Here is a 14,727-nt window from a genome sequence, read left to right as displayed (position 1 = left end):
TTGGAGATGGTGGAAGTTGCGGAGAATGATGTGTTGGATGCAGAGGCTCATAAAGTGGTAGGTGAGGACAAGGGAAACCCTATCCCTGTTATGTCAGGAGGGAGTTTGGGGTGAGGGCAGACGTGCAGGAAATGGAGGAGATGCAGGTGAGGGCTGCATTGATAGTAGTCGAGGGGAAACCCCACTTACTGAAAAAAGGGACATCTCAGATGTCCTGGAATGGAAAGCCTCATCATGGGAATAGACGCAGCGGAGACAGAGGAAACGAGAGAAGGGGATGGCATCCTTACAAGTAACAGGGTGGGAAGAGGTGTAGTCAAGGTAACTATGGGAGTCAGTGGGTTTGTAAGAGATGTCAGTAGATAACCTGTCTCCAGAGATGGAGACAGAGAAATCAAGAAAGGAGAGAGAGGTGTCGGAGATGGACCAAGTGAACCTGACGGCAGGGTGGAAGTTGGAGGCGAAGTTGATGAAATTGACGAGCTCAGCACAGGTGCAGGAAGCAGCCCCAATGCAGTCGTCAATGTAGCAGAGAAAGAGTTGGGGATTGTTACCGGTGTAGGCTTGGAACACGGACTGTTCCACGTAGCCAATAAAAAAGCAGGCATAGCTGGGGCACATGCGAGTGCCCTTGGCTACACCTTTGGTCTGGAGAAAGTGGGAGGAGCCGAAAGAGAAGTTGTTGAGGGTGACTACCAGTCCTGCTAGACAGAGGAGGGTGGTGATGGAGGGGAACTGGTTGTTTCTGTTGTCAAGAAAGAAACGGAGAGCCTTGACACCTTCCTGATGGGGGATGGGAGTGTACAAGGACTCTATGTCCATAGTGAAAATGAGGCGGTCAGGGCTGGGGAACTGAAAATTATTGAAGTGATGGAGAGCATGCAAAGTGTCACGGATGTAGTTGGGAAGGGACTGAACCAAGGGGGACAAAATGGAGTTGAGATATGAGGACACAAGTTCAGTGGGACAGGAGCAGCCAGAAACAATGGGTCTACTGGGGCAGTTAGGTTTGTGGATCGTGGGTAGGAGGTAGAAATGGGCAGTGTGGGGTAGGAGAACTATGAGATTGGAGGCTGTAGAGGGCAGATCTCCAGAGGTGATGAGGCTGGTGATGGTGTGGGAGACAATGGCCTGATGTTTCTTAGTGGGGTCCTGCTTAATGGGTAAGTAAGAGGAGGTGTCTGAAAGCTATTGTCGGGCCTCAGCAAGTTAGAGGTCAGTCTGCCAGGCTACAACAGCACTGCCCTTGTCTGTGGGTTCATTGGTGAGATTGGGATTGGTGCGGAGAGAGTGGAGGGCAGTGCGTTCAGAGGGGGTGAGATTGGAATAGGTGAGGGGAGTGAAGTTGAGACGGTTAATTTCCGTCAGCAGTTAGAGATGAAAATATCCAGAGTGGGCAGAAGGCCAGAGGAGGAGGGGTGCTTAAGGCAGGAGAAGGAATCATCAGTGGGGGGTGGGGAATCCTTGCCAAAGAAGTAGGCCTGGAGATGGAGGCAACAGAAGAAGAGCTCGGCGTCATGGCAGGCATGGAACTTGTTGAGGTATGGGCGCAGGGGGACAAAGGTAGGGGCCCTGCTAAGGACAGAACGTTCCACCTCTGGGACTGGAAGGTCAGAGGGGATGGTGGACAAGGCAGGGGTTGGAGTTGGGGTCGGGGAGAGTAAAAGGTTGGAGGGGTCAGGGAAAGTGGGTGGGAAGAAGATGGGGGCTCAGGTGAGTGAAGGGGGGACAAGGGGCAGGGGGAGGTTTGAGAGACCAGTGGTGGTCTAAACAGTCCTTCCAGTTGAGGCAGTGCTTCACATGAGAATCCATTGAGGTCATTTATTGCATCTGGTGCTCCCAGTGCGGCCTCCTCTACATCGATGAGGTCCGACGCAGATTGGGGGACTGCTTCGTCAAGCGCCTTCGCTCTGTCCACCGCAACAGCCAGGATCTCCCAGTGGTCAGCCATTTTAATTCCTCTTATCATTCCCACAATAACATGCCTGTCCATGGCCTCCTCTACTGTCATGTTGAAGCCAGACGTAGGTTGGAGAAGCAACACCTCATATTCCAGCTTGGTAGTCTCCAACCTGACAGCATCAACATTGATTTCTCTAATTTCTGGTAACCACCCCCCTCTGTTTTCCCTCTTTCCTGTGACCCCTTCCCGTTGCTGTCTGTAAGGAGTTTGTACGTTCTCCAGTGTCTGCGTGGGTATCCTCCGGTTTCCCCCCACATTAGGTTAGGTTAATATGGGTTTAAAATGGGCGGCGCGGACTCGTTGGGCCAGAAGGGCCTGTTACCACGCTGTAAATAAAATTTTCTATAAAATTTAAAATTTAAAAAAAATTTAATTTAAAATTCTCTTACCCTTACCCCACCACCACCCTCATGACCTGTCCGCCTTCCCTTTATCCTATGGCCTACTGTCCTCTCCCATTAGATTCCTTCTTCTTCAGCCCTTTGCCTCTTCCACCTATCACCTCCTAGCTTCTTACATCATTCCCTTTCACCCCCCTCTCCCACCTACCTACCTCCCCCCTCACCTGGACTCATCTATCACCTGCCAGCTCATGCTCCTCCCTGTCCCCGTTTATTCTGGCTTCTGCTCTCTTCCCTTGCAGTCCTGATGAAGGGTCTCAGCCTGAAATGTCAACTGTTCATTTCCCTCCATAGATGTTGCCTGACCTGCTGAGTCTTCCTCCAGCATTTTGTGTTTGTTGCTGTAGAACAATGAGTGTGTTATGTTAATACATTGGAACATTGTGAGTGAGTGTTTTAAACATCCAATGGTAATGACATAGAAACATGTGTTTAACAGAGAAAAAAAGTAATGCAAGTGCATTTAAGTTAATACACATTTTCCCCCAATTTTTCCTTCCTTCATTCTTGAACATACTGATCCTGTTGGAATGTGGGCCAGCAAACAATTCCAGTCAGTGCCTTTCACTGCCAGTCATTCTTAATCATGAAGATTACCATGTGCTTCAATGAGGGTAAAGTTGTTTTAAGTTTGTTAGAATCAAACAGCAACACTGTTTGATTGTGAAGTGCATCAAAATCAAAGTGCACAATGAGTACTTTGTGACTGGTAACAATAAGGAACAAGGACACTAACTGCAATTTTCTCCTTTTCATTTATAGGAAAAACTGTTGCATGGAACAAAACTAAAGGAAATGTAACTGCAGTGTTTTAAGCTAATATGGAAGCAGAAAAAATAACAATGTTTTCTGTAATTCTCTTAAGAAGTAATCTTTAATCTTACAAATACACATTGCCAAAAAATAACTTCAGAGGTGATTGACTAAGCCGTAACTTTATACAAACACCAAACTCTTTCATTTACATGATGAAAAATGATTGAAGTTTCCTTCAGGATTGAACAAAGCTGTCCTACGCTCATTTTTATTTTCCAGATATTGGATGGACGATGCAACTGTTGGTATCCTTATATTGGGGATTCCAAAAGGTGATTATTATAGGTAGATTCTCGTCAATTGTCCATTAAGGTGCAAACAATTGAATGTATAAACACATGGCTGTTTTAGACAGTCAATCTAAAGACTGCTGCCAATCTGCACCATGTTAATATTTGGCAAGGGAAGCCACATCGGTTATATTCAATATGCTAAAGGAGAGGAGAGGCCATTCTGGACCTGGTACTAAGCAATGAGCCTGGTCAGGTTTCAGATCTCTTGGTGGGAGAGCATTTTGGAGATAATGACCATAACTCCTTGACCTTTACCATAGTCTTGGAGAAGGATAGGAGCAGACGATAGGGGAAAGTATTTAACTGGGCAAGGGGGAATTATTATGCTATTAAGCAGGAACTTGGGAGTATAAATTGGGAACAGATATTCTTGGAGAAGTGCACAGCGGAAATGTGGAGGTTGTTTAGGGAGTACTTGCATGGGGTTCTGGATAGGTTTGTCCCACTGAGGCAGGGTAAGGATGGTAGAGTGAAGGAACCATGGTTGACAAGAGACATAGAATATCTTGTCAAGAGGAAGAAAGAAGATTACCTGAGGTTTACAAAGCATGGATCAGACAGGGCTCTGGAGAGTTACAAGGTTGCCAGGAGGGAGCTTAAGAATGGACTTAGGATAGCTAGAAAGGGGCATGAGAAGTCCTTGGCGAGTAGGATCAAGAAAAACCCCAAGGTGCTCTACACGTCTATGAAGAATAGGAGAATGACTAGAGTGAGGGTAGGACCGATCAGGGATAAAAGAGAAAACATGTGCCTGGAGTCAGATGAGGTAGGAGAGGTCCTTAATGAATACTTTGCTTCAGTATTCACCAGAGAGAGAGAGAGAGAGACCTTGATGATTGTGAGGATGGTGTACAACAGGCTGATACGCTAGGGCATGTCGATGTGAGGAAATAGGATGTGCTGGAACTTTTGAAAAACATTAGGATAGATAAGTCACTGGGTCCGAACGGGATCCATCCAAGGTTATTAAGGGAAGCGAGGGAAGAGATTGCTGCACCTTTGGTGATGATCTTTGCATCCTCACTGGCCACAGGAGTAGTGCCAGATGATTGGAGGGTGGCAAATGTTGTTCCTTTGTTTAAGAAAAGTAGGGATAACCCTGGGAATTACAGACTAGTGAGTCTTACTTCAGAGGTGGCCAAATTACTGGAGAAGATTCTTAGAGACAGGGATTATGGGCATTTGGAGAAGCATAGGCTGATTAGAAACAGTCAGCATGGTTTTGTGAGGGGCAGGTTGTGCCTCACGAGCCTGATTGAATTCTTTGAGGATGTGACAAAGCACATTGATGAAGGTAGGCCACTGGATGTGGTGTACATGGATTTTGGTAAGGTGTTTGATAAGATTCCTCATGGAAGGCTCATTCAGAAAGTCAGGAGGCATGGGATCCAGGGAAACTTGGCTGTGTAGATTCAGAATTGGCTCGCCCATAGAAGACAGAGGGTGGTGGTAGATGGAGCATATGCTGCCTCAGGGTCGGTGACCAGTGGTGTTCCACAGGGATCTGTTCTGGGACGTCTGCTCTTTGTGATTTTTGTAAGTGACTTGGATGAGGATGTGGAAGGGTGGGTTAGTAAGTTTGCTGATGATACAAAGGTCAGTGGTGTTGTGGATAGTGTAGAAGGTTGCAGTAGATTACAACAGGATATAGAGAGAATGCAGATCTGGGCTGAGAAGTGGCAGATGGAGTTCAACCCAGAAAAGTGTGAAGTGATACACTTCGGGAGATCGAATTTGAAGGCAGAATACAAGGTTAATGGCAGGACTCCTAGCAGTGTGGAGTAACAGAAGGATCTTGGGGTCCACATCCATAGATCACTCAAGGTTGCCAAGCAGGTCAATAGGGTTGTTAAGAAGGCGCATGGTGTATTGGCCTTCATTAGTCAGGTTATTGAGTTCAAGAGTCATGAGGTAATGTTGCAGCCCTATAGAACTCAGGTTAGACCACACTTGGAGTATTGTGTTCAGTTCTGGTCACCTCATTATAGGAAGGATGTGGAAGCTTTAGAAAGGGTGCAGAGGAGTTTTACCAGGATGCTGCCTGGATTGGAGAGCATGTCTTATGAGGATAGGCTGAGTGATCTAGGGATTTTCTCCTTGGATAGAAGGAGGATGAGAGGTGACTTGATAGAGGTGTACAAGATGATAAAAGGCATAGATTGAGTGGACAGTCAGAGACTTTTTTTCCCAGGGTGAAAATAGCTAACATGACGGGGCATAATTTTAAGATGATTGGAGGAAGATGTAAGGGGGATGTCAGAGGTAAGTTTTTTTTTTACACAGGAAGTGGTGGGTGCGTGGAACGCACTGCCAGCAGAGGTTGTGGGGGCAGATACATTAGGGACATTGAAGAGGCTCTTAGACACATGATGATAGAGAAATGGGGGCTATGTGGGAGGAAAGGATTAGATAGGTATTAGAGCAGGATAAAATGTTGTCACAACATTGTGGGCCGAAGGGCCTGTACTGTGCTGTAATGTTCAATGTTCTATGTTGTAATTTCCTCAGGTCCATACACTATGATAATGAATCCCAATCATAATTTTAAATTCTGTTGAGGTCCCTAACTTCCATAAAATATATTTTCAACATTTCCCTCCACACTGCATAACTATAATGGTATTATTCCTTCTTTTGCACCGCCAGATGAGGGCCTTGCCATTCTTAGTAACAATTTTAAGTGTCACCCTCTTGTACTCGACGGTCAATCTATTCATTCCTTCATTAACTGTTATTGATTCCTTTGGGAATCTGACAGGTTATAATTGCCCATAAAACCAGTCATTCACCATTCCACCAAGGTGGGAAAAAGGATATCATTGGTGTTATAACAGCACTTAAAGCTACAGTTTAACATCATTAAAAACACACTGGGATTTGATTTGATTTCCAGTCCATTGATTATTGTCCTATATCAAATGAGCTGCCTGCAGTGCATGAAATGCAACTGGAGGTGGGTTACTGAGGTACAGCTAGTATTCAGAGGAAAAGCTTATTTTCAAATCAAGATGACTTATGTCTCCCAGGTTGCTCTTTTGAATAAGAAGCTCATTTCTGCTAAAAGCTGTATTTCCCAGTTGTTCTGAGGTTCGCCAGTGGAAGCACTAATTTGCTGGTTATCCCTCCTGTTATGAACCCTTTGATGCTTTCTGGGAAATTAAAACATCCCTTGAGTAATGTGCAGAAGTTTATTTTCCAGATAATTGTAGATTGAAACAAATATCATATACAAAGTGTGTTTGTACTTCAACTGCCCAGCAGCAAGTGAAATACTTATCCTGTGTTATTTGTGAATGAAAGACAAAAATGCTGTAGTGTTAGTCACTTTGTTCAACTAATGGGAGAATCTTGAACAAAGGAACATTATTACCAGATTAGGGGGCAGTCACTTAAAACAGAGATGCATGGGAACTTCTTGCAGAGGACAGTGAACCTCCAGAATTCTCTACCCCAGAGGATTGTGGACGCTGAATCATTAAGGGTATTTAAAGAGGAAACAGATAAATTTTTGAGAAATCAGGGAATTGAGGGCAATGGGGAATTGACACAGAAGAGGAGATGAAGCCTGGGACAGATTAGCAATGATCATACTGAATGGCAGGGAAGGCTCAAGGGACAAATGATCCACTCCCAATAGAACTTACCTGCTCCTATTTTCTTTGTTAAGTGTATAAATAAAGGAAAATCCAGGGCAAGAAAATATTATTCAGCCCATCATTCTCATCCATTCAAGAGTACATTCATGATTATTCTGTCATAGGCATGCTAATAATAAGCTGTGTATAAATCTGGATTGTACTGATTTTCCATTCATTGCATCTGCATTTGAAATGAATGGAGGCGAAGGTATGTGAAGTTCACATGAAGTACCTATGAGAAAGGAAACCAAGCTGGCAATGGCATTACAACATCTTCCTATCCAAATCCTGTTCTTAGGATATTTCAGGCATATGTTCCATAGGATTTTATTATTTTCCCACTGTCACCTCAACTCAAGTCAATGGAAGTAAAAATTGTGAAATACTAAATGAGTTTTTGGATAATCGCAAGATATTAAATACCGAGGAATAGGATGAATGCTACTTCACTATTGCAGACCACAAAGAGTAAGTAAATTTAACTATATCCTATGGCTTGGGCTTTGTTAGTGATGTTGCATTTCACACAAAAACAGACTTCAGGGAATGGTTCTACGTTATAACCATTCCACCTTCAAAGGCCACTTAATTTGTAGCATATTTGTACTGTTTGATAAATGATTTGACAGGGGATTTTGTTTCATTAAGGTAGTGGATGAGAATGTGTTTCTTTAATATCTATATAAGACCAGATCTGTCAATTCACTATGCTAACTAGTTTTTACTTTCCACTTCAGTTTGGAGAGACGCTGAAATTTTGGAGTGATGATCTTGTAATGAAGATATAAAGTCTGGTGAACAGCTTGAGATGTTAACGATATACATTCATTTGGTGCATCTTCACTTGCAAATCAACTTAGCTCTAGATCATTAAATACTTGTCTTTATTGCTGGTTGCTTCCTAATGGCACATCTTGCTCTCCATTTGAACATCATCTGACTTTTTTTGACTGTTTCTCATCAAAATCCCACGAAGTGGAAATTTACATTCAGTTAGCATTGTTTATGTTGTAGTTTAAATAAATAGCTAACTCAAAATAAATGATAATTGCTGTAATGCACTTTGTGTAAATTATGCACAGCGAGTGAACATACGAAAGAAAATGTGCTTGAATTTATTAAATGGATTCTTTTGTTTCACTAACCAATATTTTGTAATTCAGGTGATGTTGCTTCCTGCTGTATTTCAATTTCCCCATTAAGTATTGTAACATCAATTCAGAGTGGTTTTGAGAATACTTTGAACATTCTGATTTATCACCTCATATTTACATTAATTGAACCATGAGGTGGTGCAAGGATGGATGTCAAATTTCTCTCACCTGATGAGCATTCAAAATGGTCAGACAGAAGCCTAAAGAAAATATCAGAAATGATGTGTTCAAAGCAAGTCTGATAAAACAGTAAATGTAAATAAAAATAAAACTGCATATTCAAAATTGCAATCTAAAATGGTAACTCCGTTTTGATTTCCACAAATACTGCCTGACCTGTTGGGTGTTTCCTGCATTTTCTGTTTTAATTTCAACAAAACAATTGTTAATCAAATCAGACACTATCAGTACTTAAGTATGCACTAGAATCTCAAAAGTACAAAGTTATAGTTAAAGAGTACTTTAGGTATTCACTATGATGTGATGCACCTGACAGGGTACAGGAGTTCTCTGTCAGGAACAATTATTGAATCGGGTCCTCAACACATTGGCACTTAGAGCAACAGTAGAGCCAGTCCTTTGTGTGGTCATTCTCCCCATTGAAGGAGTTGTATAACAGAATAAGTACCTGGGCTTTTGAGGCGCTGTGCTGTGGCAAAACTCGGAAATGTGTAACTGGAGCTGATGTAAGTAGCTGCCAAGAGCTGCAGACTACACAAGATTGACTATGTATGGAATTTAGCAGCAGCATAATTTAGGCATGCCTTGTTTTTAATTAATTTTCTCTTTATGGCTGTAACCTGCATTAAGCTATAGATAGCTTCTGGTTGTGAAACTGCAACCAAAAGAATTAACTTATCACTGACAATAACTGTGGAGAATATCAATGAATAGGTGCTGTTGGACAACACTGTTTTCTGCATTATTGTTGATCAAAACCATAAACAAATTATGATTTCATGTTAAAAGTTAAATGAGGCCCATAATTTTCAGAAAAAAAATGTAATGCAAGTATCTTTAATAGATTAATAGAAATCTGTCTTAGAAACTATTGGACACTGGTAATGAGTGTTGTTGTTTCATCTAATTGGGACTGCTAAAATCTGCATTACATTGTAAAAAAAAGTCGGGCTAATTTGACACGAATAACCAGTTAACCTTTCACTACATATCAGGCACTCCATCAATAGGGTAAATTCAGGTGCATTTATAATCTCAATTAAGACAATGATTTGAAGGAGCAGAAACAGGAGTCAGTGTATTTAAATTGAGGCAGCTTATTGTCCCCATGAAACTTCCCCAGAAAATCTATCGCAAAAAAATAACTGAAAGCAACTTATTGGATGTGCTAAGAGGAGAAAAGAAAACAGTTCCTTTGGATGAGGAATCTTAAATTAGGATTTATAAAGGTTTCACATCCTAAAAAATGAATAGATAACTCAAGGATACAATACTGGTAAGTACAGGGCTGTCACTGTATAATACGTTAGAGGACGGTACAAGTCTGTCTTTGTATAATACATAGGTATAATATTGGTGGGCACAGGTCTATCAGTGTATAACACAAAGATACAGAATTGTTGAGTACAGGTCCATCACTACATGCATATCTATGATATGTTGTAAGATTCTTTGAATTGTATCCCGGCCTGAGCTCTCCAGACTTTATTCTTGTTGGAGACAGACACTTGTGTGAACTTGATGAATTCCCAGATAAAGCTGATGATGTGAAAGAGAGAGTTTAAGGATTGTGTTTTTTAAGGCCAGACAGGGAGGAAATGTGTCCAATTTCCTGAGTTAGGTACAATGGGAAATGTTTGCACTTTGAGAGGAAGGAATGAACAGTTACAAATAAAGAAAACTTAGCTTTTATATACTTTTATCTTAAAGGCCTAGAGCATTGCCTTTAGGGTTTACCTTTGAATGTTACTTGGAGTATTGCAGTACTTTAAAAAATAGCCTGATCTTAGGATTATATTTTCTTTTTCTTCTTTCACTTATTGAAGATCATTTTATAGTGTACTCAGTTTGGGGAGACTATTTGCCCCATTGAGCCTTTCCAATACCAATCTTCTGTTACACAGTAGAACATGTTTTGACCTCAAGCACAGGAAGCCTGACCTAATCTCATAAGAATATAACATTGGCAATGACAGTTAAAAACTGAAGTGCTTTAAGAGAAACATCAGAGTGTTTACTGTTCCTTACAATTAGCTTTAAGATGAGGAGTAAGATATTTAGTCGGAATCAAACGAAGATTATTTTCAGAGTTTGGAATGCACTGCCTGAGAAACCAGTAGAGGTAGAAACTTTCACAACACTTAAGAAGTATCGAGGCGAACACTTGAAATGCCACGACATAAAAGGCTACAGAGTGAGTGCTGGTAAATGAGATTAGTATAGCTGAATACTAAATAGTCAGCATGAGCCTTGTTCTGTGCCATACAACTCCATGACTCTAACTTCCCTAGCTTCAAATGACCAAGGACAAATGCTTCAACTTTCTTCACATAAGCAGGCAAAATCTTTGCTGCAAGGACATCAGCAGCCAATTGGAACATAGGAATGTCAGCATATAGTAGCATAGTGTTTATATTCCTGGACTAGCATACAGAATTGTTGGACAGCATCCTGGATTGTTGATCCCACCATGGCTTCTAAATTAATTAAATGAATCTAGAGTATAAGTTAGTTCCAGTAATGGTTATGAAACTACCAGATTGTCATAAAAATGCACCTGGTTCACCATTGCTCTTCAGGGAAGGAAATCTACCACATTTGCCTGGTCTTGTCCATATTTGACTCCAGATTCACCATTATGGTTAACTCTTAGTTGTTCTCTGAAATTGCTACTGTCCCCTGAAATTTAGGTTTAAAGGGTGTGGAAGAAAATTTAAAGCATCATTAAGAGGGTCAAACCATTTCTACTGACAGCTGTCTGTCCTTGGTTAACTGCCAACTAACTAACCTTATATAGCTTGCTTGCTTGCTTGTCCTCAAGGAAGGGCATGGGAACTTGTCTTTCTCTGGAATCATTGTTTCATAATCTATCCTAATGCTGCAGGCAGAGTAATTTATAAGCTGATAGTTGCTTCGGGTTATCGCCTAGAACATGCTGAGAAACTTTTGTATTTGTGTAAATTTTTTTGTTGTCACGTATATTTTAACTATAAAAATGAGTGTAATCCTTTGCTGAGCAGAGTTTCGGAACTCCGCTTTTAGGAGCCTGAGCTCTCCATGATATCATGCTACAATAAAGGCTTTCTGAAGCAGACGCCCTCCAGTTCTGTGTAACCTCTTTTCCACGACAAAGGGATATGGAACAAATACTGGCAAATGGGACTGGCTCAGGAAGAGGTCTTAGTCAACATGGACAAGTTAGGCCAAAGGGCCAGTTTACTTGCTGTATAATTCCATGACTTCTCTATTACATAACTTGGTTATTAATCTCGAAATGATACTAAGCTAGTTTACCTCTCTAAAGCTTTCATTTTTGTAATTGGACTGGTCCAAGATTAAAGTTAGAGCCCTGTAATAATTGATGCCGTCAGCCTTCTGCACTCCAAGGAAAACAAACCCAGTTTATCCAGTCTCTCCTCATAACTGAAACATTCCATCCCAGGCAACATCCTGGTGAATCTCCTCTGCATGGTCCCGAGTACAAAATTTCTATGATGTGCTGACCAAAATTGCACACACTACTCCAGATGTGGCCTTATCAATCTGGACCATGACCTCCATGGTCTTGTATTCTATATCCCTGGCTAATGAAGTCAAATATCCTGAAAGCCTTCTTTATCCCTTACCTACCTGTGCTGGCATCTTCAGGGATCTTTGATTTTATACAGCAAGGTCCCTTGGTTATCCAGTACTCCCTAGGGCCTGATCATTCATTGTGTATGTCCTCCCAAAGTGCATCACCTCGTATTTATCAGAATTAAATTCCATTTTCAATTGCTCTGGCCTTTTTATCAACTGATCTATATCTTCTTGTAACCTAAGATAATCCTGTCATTAACTTTGTATTCTGCCTTCAAATTCAATCTTCCAAAGTGTATCACTTCACACTTTTCTGGGTTGAACTTCATCTGCCACTTCATTCCAGGTCTGCATCCTATCAATGTCCTGTCATAACCTACAGCAACCTTCTACACTATCCACAACACAACCAACCTTTCTATCATCAGCAAGCTTACTACCCACCTTTCCACATCCTCATCCAAGTCATTTATAAAAGTCACAAAGAGCAGGCATCCCAGAACAGATCGCTGCGGAACACCAATGGTCACCGACCTCCAGGCAGAATATGCTCCATCTACCACTACCCTCTGTCTTCTATGGGCGAGCCAATTCTGAATCCACAGCCAAGTTTCCCCGGATCCCATGCCTCCTGACTTTCTGAATGAGCCTTCCATGAGGAATCTTATCAAACACCTTACTAAAATCCATGTACACCACATCCAGTGGCCTACCTTCATCAATGTGCTTTGTCACATCCTCAAAGAATTCAATCAGGCTCGTGAGGCACAACCTGCCCCTCACAAGGCCATGCTGATTGTCCCTAATCAGCCATTGTTTCTACAAATGCCCATAATTCCCGTCTCTTAAGAACCTTCTCCAGTAATTTGCCTACCACTGAAGTAAGACTCACTGGTCTCTAATTCCCAGGGTTATCCCTACTCCTTTTCTTAAACAAAGGAACAACATTTACCACCCTCCAATCATCTGGCACTAGTCCTGTGGCCAGTGAGGACGCAAAGATCATCGCCAAAGGCACAGCGATTTCTTCCCTCGCTTCCCATAATAACCTTGGATATATCCCGTCCGGCCCCAGTGACTTATCTATCCCAATGTTTTTCAAAAGTTCCAGCACATTCTCTTTCCTCACGTTGACATGCCCTAGCGTATCAGCCTGTTGTACGTCATCCTCACAAACGTCAAAGTCTCTCACACAGGTGAATACTGAAGCAAAGTATTCATTAAGGACCTCTCCTACCTCTTCTGACTCTAAGCACAAGTTTCCTCTTTTATCCCTGATTGGTCCTACCCTCACTCCAGTCATCCTCCTATTCTTCACATACGTGTAGAATGCCTTGGGGGTTTTCCTTAATCCTACTCGCCACGGCCTTCTCATGCCCCCTTCTAGCTCTCCTATGTCCATTCTTAAGCTCCCTCCTGGCAACCTTGTAACTCTCCAGAGCCCTGTCTGATCCATGCTTTCTAAACCTTAGGTAAGCTTCTTTCTTCCTCTTGACAAGATATTCTATGTCTCTTGTCAACCACGGTTCCTTCACTCTACCATCCTTACCCTGCCTCAATGGGACAAACCTATCCAGAACCCCATGCAAGTACTCCCTAAACAACCTCCACATTTCTGTCATGCACTTCCCCAAGAACATCTGTTCCCAGTTTACGCTCCCAAATTCCTGCCTAATAGGATCATAATTCCCCCTCCCCCAATTAATTACTTTCCCATATCGTCTGCTCCTATCCCTCTCCAAGGCTATGGTAAAGGTCATGGAGTTATGGTCACTGTCTCCAAAATGCTTTCCCACTGAGAGATCTGAAACCTGATCAGGCTTATTGCCTAGTACCAGGTCCAGTATGGCCTCTCCTCTAGTCAGCCTGTCCACATACTGTGTCAGGAATCCTACCTGGACACACCTAACAATCTCTGCCCCATCTGTCCCCTTTACACTAAGGAGGTGCCAATCAATATTAGGGAAGTTGAAATCACCCATGACAACCCTGTTATTTTTGCACCTCTCCAAAATCTGCCTCCCGATCTGCTCCTCAGTGTCTCTGCTGCTACTGGGGGGTCTGCAGAATACTCCCAATAGAGTGATTGCTCCCTTCCTGTTTCTAACTTCCACCCACACTGACTCAGTAGACGATCCCTCCAGGACATCCTCCCTTTCTACAGCTGTGACACTGTCCCTGATCAGCAAAGCCACTCCCCCACCTCTTTTACCTCCATTCCTGTACCTTTTGAAACATCAAAAGCCTGGAATATCTGGCAGCCATTCCTGCCCTTGTGACAGCCAAGTCTCTGTAATGGCCACCACATCATAGTTCCACGTACTTACCCACGGTCTAAGTCCATCAGCCTTGTCCCTGATACTTCTTACATTAAAGTAGACACATTTTAGCTCATCCAACTGACTTCAATTTTGCCCTATCAACTGCCTCTCCTCCCTCACAGTCTTTCTACACACTGTATCTACTTGTACACTAAATACACCAACCTCTGACCTATCACTCAGGTTCCCATCCTTCTGCTGAACTAGTTTCAACTCTCCCAAATGGCTCTAGCAAACCTGCCCACAAGAATATTGGTCCTCCTCCAGTTCAGGTGTAACCCATCCCTTTTGTACAGCTCGCACCTTCCCCAGAAGAGATTCCAATGATCAACAAATCTGAAACCCTGCCCCCTTCACCAACTCCTCAGCCATGCATTCATCT

Source organism: Pristis pectinata, chromosome 8 (assembly GCF_009764475.1).
Source record: "Pristis pectinata isolate sPriPec2 chromosome 8, sPriPec2.1.pri, whole genome shotgun sequence".
NCBI classification, from domain to species: domain Eukaryota; kingdom Metazoa; phylum Chordata; class Chondrichthyes; order Rhinopristiformes; family Pristidae; genus Pristis; species Pristis pectinata.
This window is presented reverse-complemented; position numbering follows the sequence as displayed.